Source organism: Oryctolagus cuniculus, chromosome 7, assembly GCF_964237555.1.
Source record: "Oryctolagus cuniculus chromosome 7, mOryCun1.1, whole genome shotgun sequence".
NCBI lineage: Eukaryota > Metazoa > Chordata > Mammalia > Lagomorpha > Leporidae > Oryctolagus > Oryctolagus cuniculus.
In genome coordinates, this window is record NC_091438.1 from 156,823,592 (window position 1) to 156,837,303 (window position 13,712).

Here is a 13,712-nt window from a genome sequence, read left to right on the forward strand (position 1 = left end):
AGGGGAGGCGGTGGGGTCGGGTGTTCCTGGGAAGGTAGGGGAGGGGAGGTGGTGGGGTCGGGTGTTCCTGGGAAGGTAGGGGAGGGGAGGGGAGGCGGTGGGGTCGGGTGTTCCTGGGAAGGTAAGGGAGGGGAGGGGGGGCGGTGGGGTCGGGTGTTCCTGGGAAGGTAGGGGAGGGGAGGGGGGGTGGTGGGGTCGGGTGTTCCTGGGAAGGTAGGGGAGGGGAGGGGAGGTGGTGGGGTCGGGTGTTCCTGGGAAGGTAGGGGAGAGGAGGGGAGGTGGTGGTGTTGGATGTTCCTGGGAAGGTAGGGGAGGGGAGGCGAGGCGGTGGGGTTGGGTGTTCCTGGGAAGGTAGGGGAGGGGAGGGGAGGCGGTGGGGTCGGGTGTTCCTGGGAAGGTAGGGGAGGGGAGGGGGGGTGGTGGGTCGGGTGTTCCTGGGAAGGTAGGGGAGGGGAGGTGGCAGGGTCGGGTGTTCCTGGGAAGGTAGGGGAGGGGAGGGGAGGCGGTGGGGTCGGGTGTTCCTGGGAAGGTAGGGGAGGGGAGGCGGTGGGGTTGGGTGTTCCTGGGAAGGTAGGGGAGGGGAGGTGGCGGGGTCGGGTGTTCCTGGGAAGGTAGAGGAGGGGAGGGGAGGCGGTGGGGTCGGGTGTTCCTGGGAAGGTAGGGGAGGGGAGGTGGTGGGGTCGGGTGTTCCTGGGAAGGTAGGGGAGGGGAGGCGGTGGGGTCGGGTGTTCCTGGGAAGGTAGAGGAGGGGAGGGGAGGCGGTGGGGTTGGGTGTTCCTGGGATGGTAGGGGAGGGGAGGGGAGGCGGTGGGGTTGGGTGTTCCTGGGAAGGTAGGGGAGGGGAGGGGAGGTGGTGGGGTCGGGTGTTCCTGGGAAGGTAGGGTAGGGGAGGGGAGGTGGCGGGGTCGGGTGTTCCTGGGAAGGTAGAGGAGAGGAGGGGAGGTGGTGGGGTCGGGTGTTCCTGGGAAGGTAGAGGAGGGGAGGGGAGGCGGTGGGGTCGGGTGTTCCTGGGAAGGTAGAGGAGAGGAGGGGAGGTGGTGGGGTCAGGTGTTCCTGGGAAGGTAGGGGAGGGGAGGGGAGGTGGTGGGGTCGGGTGTTCCTGGGAAGGTAGGGGAGGGGAGGGGAGGTGGTGGGGTCGGGTGTTCCTGGGAAGGTAGGGGAGGGGAGGTGGTGGGGTCGGGTGTTCCTGGGAAGGTAGGGGAGGGGAGGCGGTGGGGTCGGGTGTTCCTGGGAAGGTAGAGGAGGGGAGGGGAGGCGGTGGGGTTGGGTGTTCCTGGGAAGGTAGGGGAGGGGAGGGGAGGCGGTGGGGTTGGGTGTTCCTGGGAAGGTAGGGGAGGGGACGGGAGGTGGTGGGGTCGGGTGTTCTTGGGAAGGTAGGGTAGGGGAGGGGAGGTGGTGGGGTCGGGTGTTCCTGGGAAGGTAGGGGAGGGGAGGGGAGGCGGTGGGGTCGGGTGTTCCTGGGAAGGTAGAGGAGAGGAGGGGAGGTGGTGGGGTCGGGTGTTCCTGGGAAGGTAGAGGAGGGGAGGGGAGGCGGTGGGGTCGGGTGTTCCTGGGAAGGTAGAGGAGAGGAGGGGAGGTGGTGGGGTCGGGTGTTCCTGGGAAGGTAGGGGAGGGGAGGGGAGGCGGTGGGGTCGGGTGTTCCTGGGAATGTAGAGGAGAGGAGGGGAGGTGGTGGGGTCGGGTGTTCCTGGGAAGGTAGGGGAGGGGAGGGGAGGCGGTGGGGTTGGGTGTTCCTGGGAAGGTAGAGGAGGGGAGGGGAGGCGGTGGGGTCGGGTGTTCCTGGGAAGGTAGGGGAGGGGAGGTGGTGGGGTCGGGTGTTCCTGGGAAGGTAGGGGAGGGGAGGCGGTGGGGTCGGGTGTTCCTGGGAAGGTAGAGGAGGGGAGGGGAGGCGGTGGGGTTGGGTGTTCCTGGGATGGTAGGGGAGGGGAGGGGAGGCGGTGGGGTTGGGTGTTCCTGGGAAGGTAGGGGAGGGGAGGGGAGGTGGTGGGGTCGGGTGTTCCTGGGAAGGTAGGGTAGGGGAGGGGAGGTGGCGGGGTCGGGTGTTCCTGGGAAGGTAGAGGAGAGGAGGGGAGGTGGTGGGGTCGGGTGTTCCTGGGAAGGTAGAGGAGGGGAGGGGAGGCGGTGGGGTCGGGTGTTCCTGGGAAGGTAGAGGAGAGGAGGGGAGGTGGTGGGGTCAGGTGTTCCTGGGAAGGTAGGGGAGGGGAGGGGAGGTGGTGGGGTCGGGTGTTCCTGGGAAGGTAGGGGAGGGGAGGGGAGGTGGTGGGGTCGGGTGTTCCTGGGAAGGTAGGGGAGGGGAGGTGGTGGGGTCGGGTGTTCCTGGGAAGGTAGGGGAGGGGAGGCGGTGGGGTCGGGTGTTCCTGGGAAGGTAGAGGAGGGGAGGGGAGGCGGTGGGGTTGGGTGTTCCTGGGAAGGTAGGGGAGGGGAGGGGAGGCGGTGGGGTTGGGTGTTCCTGGGAAGGTAGAGGAGAGGAGGGGAGGTGGTGGGGTCGGGTGTTCCTGGGAAGGTAGAGGAGGGGAGGGGAGGCGGTGGGGTCGGGTGTTCCTGGGAAGGTAGAGGAGAGGAGGGGAGGTGGTGGGGTCAGGTGTTCCTGGGAAGGTAGGGGAGGGGAGGGGAGGTGGTGGGGTCGGGTGTTCCTGGGAAGGTAGGGGAGGGGAGGGGAGGTTACACTGTGGTTGCAGCAAACTCTGTTCTGAGCAACTCCACGCCAGAGAACTTGGAGCCAGCGTGCTGCACAGTTGAGACAGGGGTGCAAGGCCCGGATGTCCCCTGTGGTGGGCACCAACATCTCCCACCCAGAGGCTGGGGTCTCAGATTCCTCCCTGGACGGGGGCCCAGGCTCTTAAGAGGGGAGGGTGGGTGTGTGTGGGGGGTGGGGGCTGCAGCCATTGGTCTCCCTGTTGTGAATAATTCAGGACCCTCCGGCCCCCATAGGTGGACAGGTCGGCCGGGAGCTTCTCTTCTCTTCCCGTGGGGACGGCTCCGCCCCTTTGGCCTGTCTCCCAGACTCACTCCTTAGGGTAGAGGCCTACAGCAGCCCCCACCTGTGCCCATGGAGATACCTGGGGGGCGGATGGGCAGCTAGGAGGGGGCCCTGCACCTGCGGCGCTGGGCGAGCACCTGCGTGTCCCACACCCGAGCAGTAGCGGGCAAATACTGCGGCGTCTCCCCTTTCTCTGGCTGAACTGAGGAAGGAGGTCATAAACGCGGCAGGTTCATTAACTAGCAAATACACTCCCAACCACACGCATGAAACCCAGCCGCCTGGCAAAACACCCTCTTTTATCGCTTTGCTCTTCACGGGTGAGAGGGAGGTCTGTGTCTCCTGCTGGGTCTGGGCGTCTCTCCCTGGTGTGTGTTGCCGGCAGCCCTGCTGGGCGTGGTCTTGGCCTTGGCCTACCCACCTGACGGACTCAAAGGTTGAAGGAAGCCGGGGTGAGAGGTCGGTCCTGCCAGACTCGCCTCCCTCTGGGAAAACTGAGGCCCAGAGAGTTTCCCGGCTCTGATCCAGTGTCTCTCTGGGACTTTGGGTGCATGAAACGTTAAGGATCCTATAAAAATATCTGAGACTGAAATATTTATTGGTTGCCAGGCAGGGAACAAACTGGGAAGTCAAAATGACTCCATGTTAAATGTCTGCGAAGCGAACCGGGAGTCCGTTTGGTGCTCATCACCGATTGGTCCCTGCGAATTCTCATCTGGGGAGGACGTCCCTGCAGGTGAGAGCGAATGAGAAGGCGCTTCCAGCTGCCACCCAAGCCGGGGCCCGGTCGCCAGCTCCCCCACCAGGAAAAGGACCAAAATCCAAAGTCCTTTAAAGATCGCTGGCAAGGGGCTGGTGTTGTGCCGGGGGCTAAGCTACTGCCTGCAACGCTGGCATCCTGTATTGGAGTGCTGGCCCCGGCTGCTCCACTTCCGGTCCAGCTCCCTGCTAATGCGTCCGGGAAAGCGGCAGAGGATGGCCCAAGTGCTTGGGCCCCTGCACCCACGTGGGAGACTTGGATGGAGCTCCTGGCTCCCGGCTTCCACCTGGCCCAGCACCAGCCATTGTGGCCATTCGGGGGATGGAAGGAAGATCTCTCTCCTTTCTCTCCCTTTCAAAAACAAATCTGTACAAAAAAAAAAAAAAAAAAAAGATAGAAAAAAAGCGTGTTGGTAAAACTGTATCATTTCCTGCGGCTGCTACTTTTTGTCTGCTCTGATACAGGGGGGACTTTTAAGGTGCTTTTATCTTGGGCCTGACCTAGGTCCAGGGCCTGCCTTCCTAACGCCATCAGGGCTGAGACCATTCCCTGTGGCTGAGGGAGGGGCGGGGGGTTGAGCGGGGAGACTTTAGGAGCCACCCCTACCCCTCCGACTCAGTCACCAAGGTGCCCCAGCGGGGCACCTTCCTGGTTGCAAAGCTCCTTGGCATCTGGCAATCCAGCCACAAATCCGTGGCCTTGGGCAATGTTGGGACCAAAACCACAGGCTTGGCTGGGGAACGGCGGGGGTCCTAGAAGGAGCCGGAGGTTGGCTTTGGCCAGGAAAGAGCACCTGTGACCGCCTGATGACTCCTCTTCCACTTCAGGCTCTCACCTGGTTCTGCCACCACCAGCTGTGTGGCTTTGGGCGAGACACTCTCCCTCTCTGAGCCCCGGTTCCTTTACCTGATTCTGGGAGGACTGTACCATCCCTTTGGAGTTGAGAGCAGGGAGCCGTCTGGCAGTGACACCGCCCATTCTATAGCTGGGAAGAGTGAGGTGCAGAGAGAGGGAGGATCTGTGGTCACGGAGGGAGACAGCGCAGGGTGGGGTCAGATCCCCCACCCACTTCCCATTCCCATGGCTGCTTCCTCTCCTGCAGGGCCTTCCCTGGGCCCCAGCCCCTGCCATAGCCAAGCCACCTGGGACAGAGGGACCCAGGGCCATGCCTGGGCTTGGGCCTGAGCGACTGGGGTGGGGACTGGAAGTGGCCCTTAAGAATCCCATGGCAGCTGTTGCGGTGGGGAGCTGCAGCAGGAGTGGGCGAGTGGGAGGCTCACGTGGGGGCCGGGTGCACACCTTGCCAGCACCTCCGCTTCCTCCCCCGGGGGCCGGGAACTCCCCAAAGACAGAACTGGCTCCTCCGCGTCCTGTGCTTTGGGGCAAAAGGAGCAAAGTATATATGATCCCCCCCCCCCCCGCCCCGCCGCCTGGTGAGGGAGCAGCCACCGCCCAGGACCGAGGAGGGGGCTGGCGAGTGCAGCGGGTGCTGAGGGGCGGGGCGAGGCACCAAGGGAGTCTGTCACAGGGTCCCAGATGGGGGCTCCTGGCGGCACGGTTCCAGGAAGGTCGTCCCCAGCCTCCGGGATAAGGGCCCACGGCTGAGTCTAACCCCCACCCCGCCGCCCCCCAGCCCGAGGCCTGGAGCTGCCTGTGCAGCAGCGGCCCGAGCCCGCGGCGGCCAACCGGCCACCGCTCCAGGGGAAACGGGAAGGGGAGCCTGCTCCACTCCCAGTGAGTTCACTTCCTGGGTGAGGAAGCTGATCCAAGCTATGGCCCGGGCGATCCTGAGCTCCGCGGACCCCAAGGGCTCTGGGTATGGGGGGACCTCCCTGGCTTGGAGGCCCACTTTCCTCTCCCGCCCCACTCCTCCTCCCCCAGCTCCTGGTGCCCCCTAAGCCGTGGGTGCTGGAGTCACTGATGGACTGGGGGGGGGGGCGGTGCTGGGAGGAGACTGGAGACCTTGGGGGCTGGCGGGGGGAGGGACTCTGAGGGCCTCGGCAGCAGACAGGCAGTAAGAAGAGACCCAAGAGGCTCCCTGGATTTGGAAACCAGTGGAAGAAGCTTCTAGAGCTTGCCCGCTTCTGTCCACAACGGTGCTGATCACAATCAGAGCCCGGCACAGCGGCGCCTGCAGGGGTGGCTTAGGGACATTTCCCATCTCATCCTCCCGAGAGACCCCAGGTGCAGCGCCCCGGGGCCCTGTCCAGGTGGAGGTCCTGAGTCCTGGGCGCCACTTCTCACTTCCCCGTCCCTCCATCCTCAGGGTGCTTGGGTTGCCGTGTGCTTTCCCAGCCAAGCTGCTAGTCCCAGGAGAGCAAAGTCAGCGTCTAACAGCTCGCATGCTAGACCTTGATCTGTATTTGTGGAATAAATGGATAACTTAGCCCAGGGTCAGCTTCCGCAGGACCTCTGCCTGCTCCCTGGGGCCTGGGAGTGGTGATTCTCACAGACTGGAGGTCAAGTTTAAATCAGCGCCACTTCCTGGTAGGGCCTTCCGACAGCCAGTTAGGGTCTGACTTGCACCCCAAAGCAGCCTACAGCAATTTGTTGGCTGTCACAATTCTGTGGGTTGGCCAGACCCAGGTGGGCTGGCTGGAACCTTCTGGAAGCCGGGCTGGGCGTCTGGGAAAGCTTCACGCGTGTGTCTGGCGCCGGGGCTGAGATGGTCCCAGCAGCGCCCTCGTGGCCTGGGCTCCCTCCCGGGCGTGCAGCGCAGGCAGGCTCTGCCCAGAGCGAGACAACAGGTTTCTTGCCCGGCAGCCTGGGAAGGCACGCGGCTCCACCTGTACGGGGTCTCCTTGGTCCTTCTGGGGGCGGGGCCCACCGAGGGGCGGCCTCTCCGGAGCCCAGGCGTCCAGGCACAGAGCTCTGGAACTCTGTGGGGCTCAGCTTCCCAAGGTGCAAGGTGAGAGGCCTGGGCTTGGCTGCGGAAGCAGAGGCTGGCCCCGCCCTCACGCCCCAGCCCCAGCCCCCACGAGGCCTGCACAGGGCACTGGCAACAGCGGGGGCTCCGGGTCCTGAGTTTTGGGGATGGATCTGGCCCTCTCCGGTGCCGTCTTCACGAGTTCATTACGGTTTAATGTAATCACCAAATGTCATCCAAACGCCATTTATCCTGCCTCTCACCAGAGACTCACCTATTTATTTTACATTTCAAATGAATTGCTCGTTACTCTTTCATTTGGAGATTTATTTTATAATTCATTGAGGAGGCCTGACAAGTGGAAACGATGCACTGTGCTTCAACTGTGCCCCCGGGCCCCTCCTGGGGCTCCCCTCCTTAGAGGACCTCTCCTGCCCCCCCCCCCCCCGCAGGCCAGCCCCAGGCACGCTCAGCTTTCTGGGGGCTAACAGAGAGACACTGACTCTTCTCTTCCCAGGGGACCCAGCGGAGCTGCTCTTGGGGGGCCTGCAGGACTCCCTGGCTTCGCAGAGTCTTAAAAACAATGCATTTGTGGGGCCGGCACCGTGGCTCACTTGGTTAATCCTCCGCCTGCCGTGCCGGTATCTCATGTGGGCGCAGGGTTCTAGTCCCGGTTGCTCCTCTTCTAGGCCAGCTCTCTGCTGAGGCCCGGGAGGGCAGTGGAGGATGGCCCAGGTGCTTGGTCCCTGCACCTGCATGGGAGACCAGGAGGAAGCACCTGGCTCCTGCCTTCAGATCAGCACAGTGCACCGGCCGTGGTGGCCATTTGGGGGGTGAACCAACGGAAGAAAGACCTTTCTCTCTGCCTCTCTCTGTCTATAACTCTACCTGTCAAAAACAAAAAAAAAACAAACAAACAAAAAAAACTTTTTCTTTTCTAATTCTAGGATTGATACTTGCCCAAGACGGGCGGTTTGGGAGACAGCAGAAAAACCCACCCGGGGGCCAGCGTCCCCGCCCCTGAGCACTCGGGTTCACTGATGTCCCTGTGGCCTTTGCAGTGAAGGGAATCCTGCCCGTGACCCCTCTTCCTGGGGAGGAATCCAGGGTCCGCCCTGCCCGCCCCTGCCCCCCGTCCCCAGCTTCCGCTCCCTTTGGGATCAGATTTCCAGCCGACATCCTTGGATCCCCCTCTCCCCCCACCGCACTGTCTTCCTATGTCCTTCTTTAATTTACTGTCAACTTTCAAATGTTTATTTTCATCCATCTGAAAGAGAGAGAGAGAGAGAGAGAGAGAGAGAGAGGGAGAGGGAGAGGAGTTCCCATACCTGCTGGTTCACTCCCAGATGCCTGCAACACCAGGGCTGGGCCAGGTCAAAGTCGGGAGCCCGGAACTCCGTCCAGGAGCCAAGCGCTCGATCCATCGTCTGCTGCCTCCCAGGAAGCCGGATGGGAACTGGCAGTGGGTGAGGGATGTGGGCTGCCCAGGTGGCCGCTGGACCTGCTATGCCACAACGCCCACCCTGCTGATTTCTTGAAGAAACTGCCTGTCCCTCCTCAGGCCCCCTGGCCTCCACCTCCCACCCCGCTCTCTCCTTTCCAGGTTTCCTGTCCTGACCCCAAAGCTCGGCTCTTGCCTCCCCCCTGCCCTGGGGATGCCCCAGGCAGTGGATGCAGGGTGCCACCAACGATGGCATTTACAATCCTCTCGTTGCCACACTCGCGAAGGAGAAAAGCAACACAACAGGTCAAATGAATTCTCATGGTCTGTTTCTTTAGCCCACTAAGCTATTATCGTGCCGACACTCAGTGTTCACCCACTACAAAAATTACCAATGAGAGATTTCCTGCTTTTTTCTGGCACCGAGTCTGTGACATCGGGTGTGTATTTTGTTCACACTCACAGTGCATCTCGATTGGCACTGACCACACTGCACGTGTCCGGTAGCCACGTGCGGTCAGGGGCTGTGGGAGGGGCAGCAGGTGCCCAAGGGACTTGCTGAGGAGCGAGGCCAACTCAACCCTGTTCTTCCAGGGAACAGATCCGGGGAGTCTTCATTCGCACAGCTGCCCTCTCTCTGACTTTTATAATAAGGGCGCTTCCGAAAGTTCATGGGTGGAGCCGACGCTGTGACACGACTTGGGCCACTGCTCGCGATGCCAGCATCCCATGTTGGAGTGCTGGTTCAAGCTCAGGCTGCTCCACTTCCAATCCAGCTCCCTGCGAATGCTGGGCAGGCAGCGGATGACGGCTCAAGTGCTCTGGGCCCTTGCGACTCACGTGGGCGAACCGGTTGGAGCTCCTGGCTCCTGGCTTTGGTCTGGCTCAGACCTGGCCGTTGTGGCCATTTGGGGAGTGAACCAGCAGATGGAAGACCTCGTTCTGTCTGACTGTCTGTCTCTCTCTGTCAGTCTTTCATTTGTGGAAAACGGGATTAAAATATACATTTATTTTGGTGCAAAAGTTTTGAAATTCATGCATACAAGGGATCTTCAAACCATTCATGGAAAATGTGTACCATGGAGAAACCTGCAAGGTTGAAGTCCAAGGCCCTCTCAGCCAAGACATCCTGGGTGGCAGGTGAGTCACCTTGCGATGGTGCCGACTGTGGCCAGGACACAGGCACAGGAATAGTCAGGTTGGGACATTTTGAGAATCAGCAGAGAAGGGCCCAAGGGCAGCTGGGTTTGGGCTTTGTGCCCTACAAACAGAGCCCCACACGCCTCTCCTCCTCCTGGGGAAACGAGCCGAGGCTACCGCAGGGGCGGTGGTACGGGGTCTTCTAGGACCCGCAGGGTGGGCTTGCGGGGTGGACTCCGACAGCCCCCAGCAGCACTGGTTCCCCCGGGGAGCCGCCGGCGCACTTGGGAGGCTGCTCTGACACCTGCCACCGTGGGTGCTGCTGCCCTGGCCCTACCCTGCACCAGACCAGGGCGATGCTTCTGGGTCCCCGAGCCCTGCCTCTCAGCCTTGGGTCACTGGAGCTCCTGAGAGGGCTGGGGAGAGCCGAGGCCACCACGCCTGGCTGAAGGGAGAGGTCAGAACCTTCAGCAGAGCGGGGAGCCAGGCGGCAGGGGACGGTCTCACCACGGCAGACAGCAGACGGCAGTGGGTCGCGGCCTGGCTGCGGTAAGACTGGGAGACTTCCACCATGGAGGTTCATCTCCCACTGCTCCGCTCCAGAGCCCTGCGCACTGCATCTCTGGCGTCCCTTTTGTTTTTCAAGATCTGATTTATTTGAAAGGCAGAGAGAGAGAGAGAGAGAGAGAGAAAGAGAGAGAGAGAGGTCTTTTATCCGCTGGTTCACTCCCCAGTTGGCCACAATGGCTGGAACTGCACTGACCCGAAGCCAGGAGCCAGGAGCTTCCTCTGAGTCTCCCACGTGGGTGCAGGGGCCCAAGGACTTGGGCCATCTTCCACCGCTTTCTCAGGCCACAGCAGAGAGCTGGATTGGAAGTGGAGCAGCCGGGACTCGAACCTGTGCCCACATGGGATGCCGACACTGCAGGCAGCAGCTTTACCCGCTACGCCACAGCACCGACCCCTCTTGCAGACTTTTAACAAATGCACGTTAACACCAGGAAAAAACACCCGGATCCTGCTCAACACATGGCTCTGCCTTGCTTTTCCATTTGCTATGTTGTGGCATCTTTATTTTTTTTTTTCATGTCAATAGATGTTTCCATCATCTATTTTTTTTTTTTTTTTTGACAGGCAGAGTTAGAGAGAGAGAGAGACAGAGACAGAGACAGAGACAGGTCTTCCTAATGTTGGTTCACTCCCTAAATGTCCAGGAGCCAGGTGCTTTTCCTGGTCTCCCATGGGGTGCAGGGCCCAAGCACTTGGGCCATCCTCCACTGCCTTCCCGGACCACAGCAGAGAGCTGGACTTGATGAGGAGCAACCGGGACAGAATCTGGCGCCCAGACCGGGACTAGAACCCGGGGTGCTGGCGCCGCAGGAGGAGGATTAGCCTAGTGAGCCGCGGCGCCGGCCTCCATCATCTATTTTTTTTTTTTTTTTTGGACAGGTAGAGTGGACAGTGAGAGAGAGAGACAGAGAGAAAGGTCTTCCTTTGCCGTTGGTTCACCCTCCAATGGCCGCTGCGGCTGGCGCACCGCGCTGATCCGATGGCAGGAGCCAGGTGCTTCTCCTGGTCTCCCATGGGGTGCAGGGCCCAAGCACTTGGGCCATCCTCCACTGCACTCCCTGGCCACAGCAGAGAGCTGGCCTGGAAGAGGGGCAACCGGGACAGAATCCGGCGCCCCGACCGGGACTAGAACCCGGTGTGCCGGCGCCGCAGGAGGAGGATTAGCCCAGTGAGCCGCGGCGCCGGCCTCCATCGTCTATTTTAACGAGTCCCCGAGACTCCACACTCGGCTGAAGCGTACTTAACCGGATGCCCGTTGTTGGGCTTTCACGAGAACACACTTGGGTGGCGCCCAGCTTTGCTATTAGAAACTGCACGGCGAAGGCACCTCAGGAGCGGACTCCAGCGACGCGCGCCCGGCCGAGCTCGCGGGGCCGCGTGCGTCTGACTGTGGCTGCGCTCCGGCCAGCGGCCCGCGGAGTTCTTCCCACGACGAATGCCCGCAAGTGCTCCTTTCCCGCGTCTCCATCCTCACCGTGCGCTATCATGAAGACGTTCTCTGTTGAAGAGAGAACAAGTAGCCGGCGCTGCGGCGTAGCAGGTAAAGCTGCTGCCTGCAGTGTCCGCATCCCATGTGGGCGCTGGTTCGAGTCCCGGCTGCTCCACTTCCGATCCAGCTCTCTGCTGTGGCCTGGGAAAGCAGCAGAAGATGGCCCAAGTCCTTGGGCCCTGCACCCACGTGGGAGACCTGGAAGAACTCCTGGCTCCTGGCTGCGGATCAGTGCAGCTCTGGCCACTGCGGCCAACTGGGGAGTGAACCAGCGGTTGAAAGACCTCTCTCTTCCCCCCGTCCCCCCGTAACTCTGCCTCTCAAATAAATAAATCTTAAAAAAAGAAGAGAGAATGAATATACCCACCCCAAGGCTTTGATGTCTTCCTCTGATTTACCCATGATCCTCTGAAACCTGGGTGCAAGCTCTGCGGTTTTTTTTTTTTTAAACATTTATTTGAAGGCAGAGTTACACACACACACACACACACACACACACACACACCCCTTCCAGCCTCAGTTCACTTCCCAAATGGCTGCAATGGCCAGGGCTGGGCCAGGCTAAGTCAGGAGCCAAGAGCTTCCTCCAGGTCTCCCCCGCGGGTGCAGGGGCCAAAGCACTTGGGCCATCTCCTGCTGCTTCCCCAGGCCGTTGGCAGGGAGCTGGATTGGAAGTGGGGCAGCCAGGACGTGAACCGGCGCCCACGTGAGATGCCGGCACCGCATGACCCACTGTGCCAGTGCCGGCCCCAGCTCTCCGGCACGGTGCCTGTTCTCGCCTCCACTGTGGTTTCTGTTACTCTGGCTACAAGACAGGCGCGGTGAGGAGAGAACGGAGGCGCCCACCCCTTTCTGTTCCCTCTCCTGGTCCTCACCTTCCACCCTTTCTCTCCTCTTAAAAGATTTATTTATCTTAAAAGGCAGAGACAGAGACCGAGAGAGATCTTCCATCCGCTGGTTCACTTCTCACAACGTCAGGGGCTGGCCAGGACCAAGCCTGAAGCCCAGGGCCCCATCCGCATCTCCCACCTGGGTGGCAGGGACACCTGAGCCATCTCCTGTGCCTCCCAGGTGTCCGTCCGCAGGCAGCCGGGACCGGAAGCAGGCTGGACTGACCCTGGCTGCAGTGCAGGAGGCAGGGACCCGAGCACTGCCCTGACCGCTGCGCCAAACGGCCGCCCCTGGCTCTCCCTGAGCCGCATCCTGGGCGTGGACGGCCACTCACCAGCTCCAGCAGCACGGACCCCCCCCCCCGACAGGCGCTGCTGGGGCACTGGGCTCTCTCCCGGCGCGGGTGGGTGCCCCAGGACTTGTTGGGGGGTCACAGAAGGAACCACGCTCCACACAGCCACAGAGCCAAGGGCAGGGAGCCCCAGGCCCCGCCCCACCTCCTCAGGTCTGCAACGCCGGCTCTGCCGAGCGCTGGGCTGGCCCTAGGATCTGCAGACTCCTGCCACACAGGCACGAGTCAATTCCTCCCAATTCCTCTCTCTCTCCAGTGGTGAACCCCGTGGCGATGTTTCCATCACCAGCAGCCACACCTGTGGCTGGGGTCCCATGAGCTCACATGGAGCCAGGAGCCCCCTCCGGCAGGGCCGTGACGTCACACTGGCGCAGCCCACTGCTGCCCAGCGCGGTGGTGCTGGCCTGGGCATGCGTGCTGCCCCAGCACCTGCGGGAAAGCACAGCACACAGGGCGGACAGGGACACTGACCAAAACCGGGGTTACTGTAAGGGAGACCCCAGGGAGACCCCCACCCCGCAGCGCCACTGCACTGGGCGCTCCCAGGAAGGACTTGCCACAGCAGCGCGCCACTGCTGGCTCCTTTATATACAAGGCCACGCTCTGCCTGACCCCTTTATGGAAACCGGATCCAGTTTTCACTAATCAGGAGAGGAGTAGGATAGCAACCAATCAGAAGGCAGAGATAACAACCAATCAGGAGGCCAGAAAGGCAACCAATCAGAGGGCAGCAATAACAGCCAATCAGACGGCGGGGATAACAACCAATCCGTGAGCTGAAAATGTATGCTAATAAGGTGGGCTTCGTGAACCAATCAGAGCTGACATGGAGTAGCCTGTTTTGCATAGAAGAGTGCAGAGTTCTCAATCAGGTCCGGAAGATTCCATTGCGTTTGTTTCCCGTTTTGTTTCCCCCTCCCTCAGGGCTCCCCAGGAGTCGCTCATCCGTTTTTTCTTTGTTTTTCTTCCCTATCTAGGGGCCCCTGGAGTGCCTATCATACTTTAGTGACAATAAATAATAAATGATAATAAATGACGATGGCAAAGACAGGGCCTCCAGGGGCCCCTGGAAAGGAAAGGACATAGGAAGGAAAAGGCAGGATGTGACTGTCCAGGAGCCCCGAGGGAGAGGGACCGGGAGAAGGATACTAAATGTAATCTGATGATGCTGTCTGCCAATGGGCAGGATCGAGCACCCGGCAAACTTCTGTGCAAACAGGCTT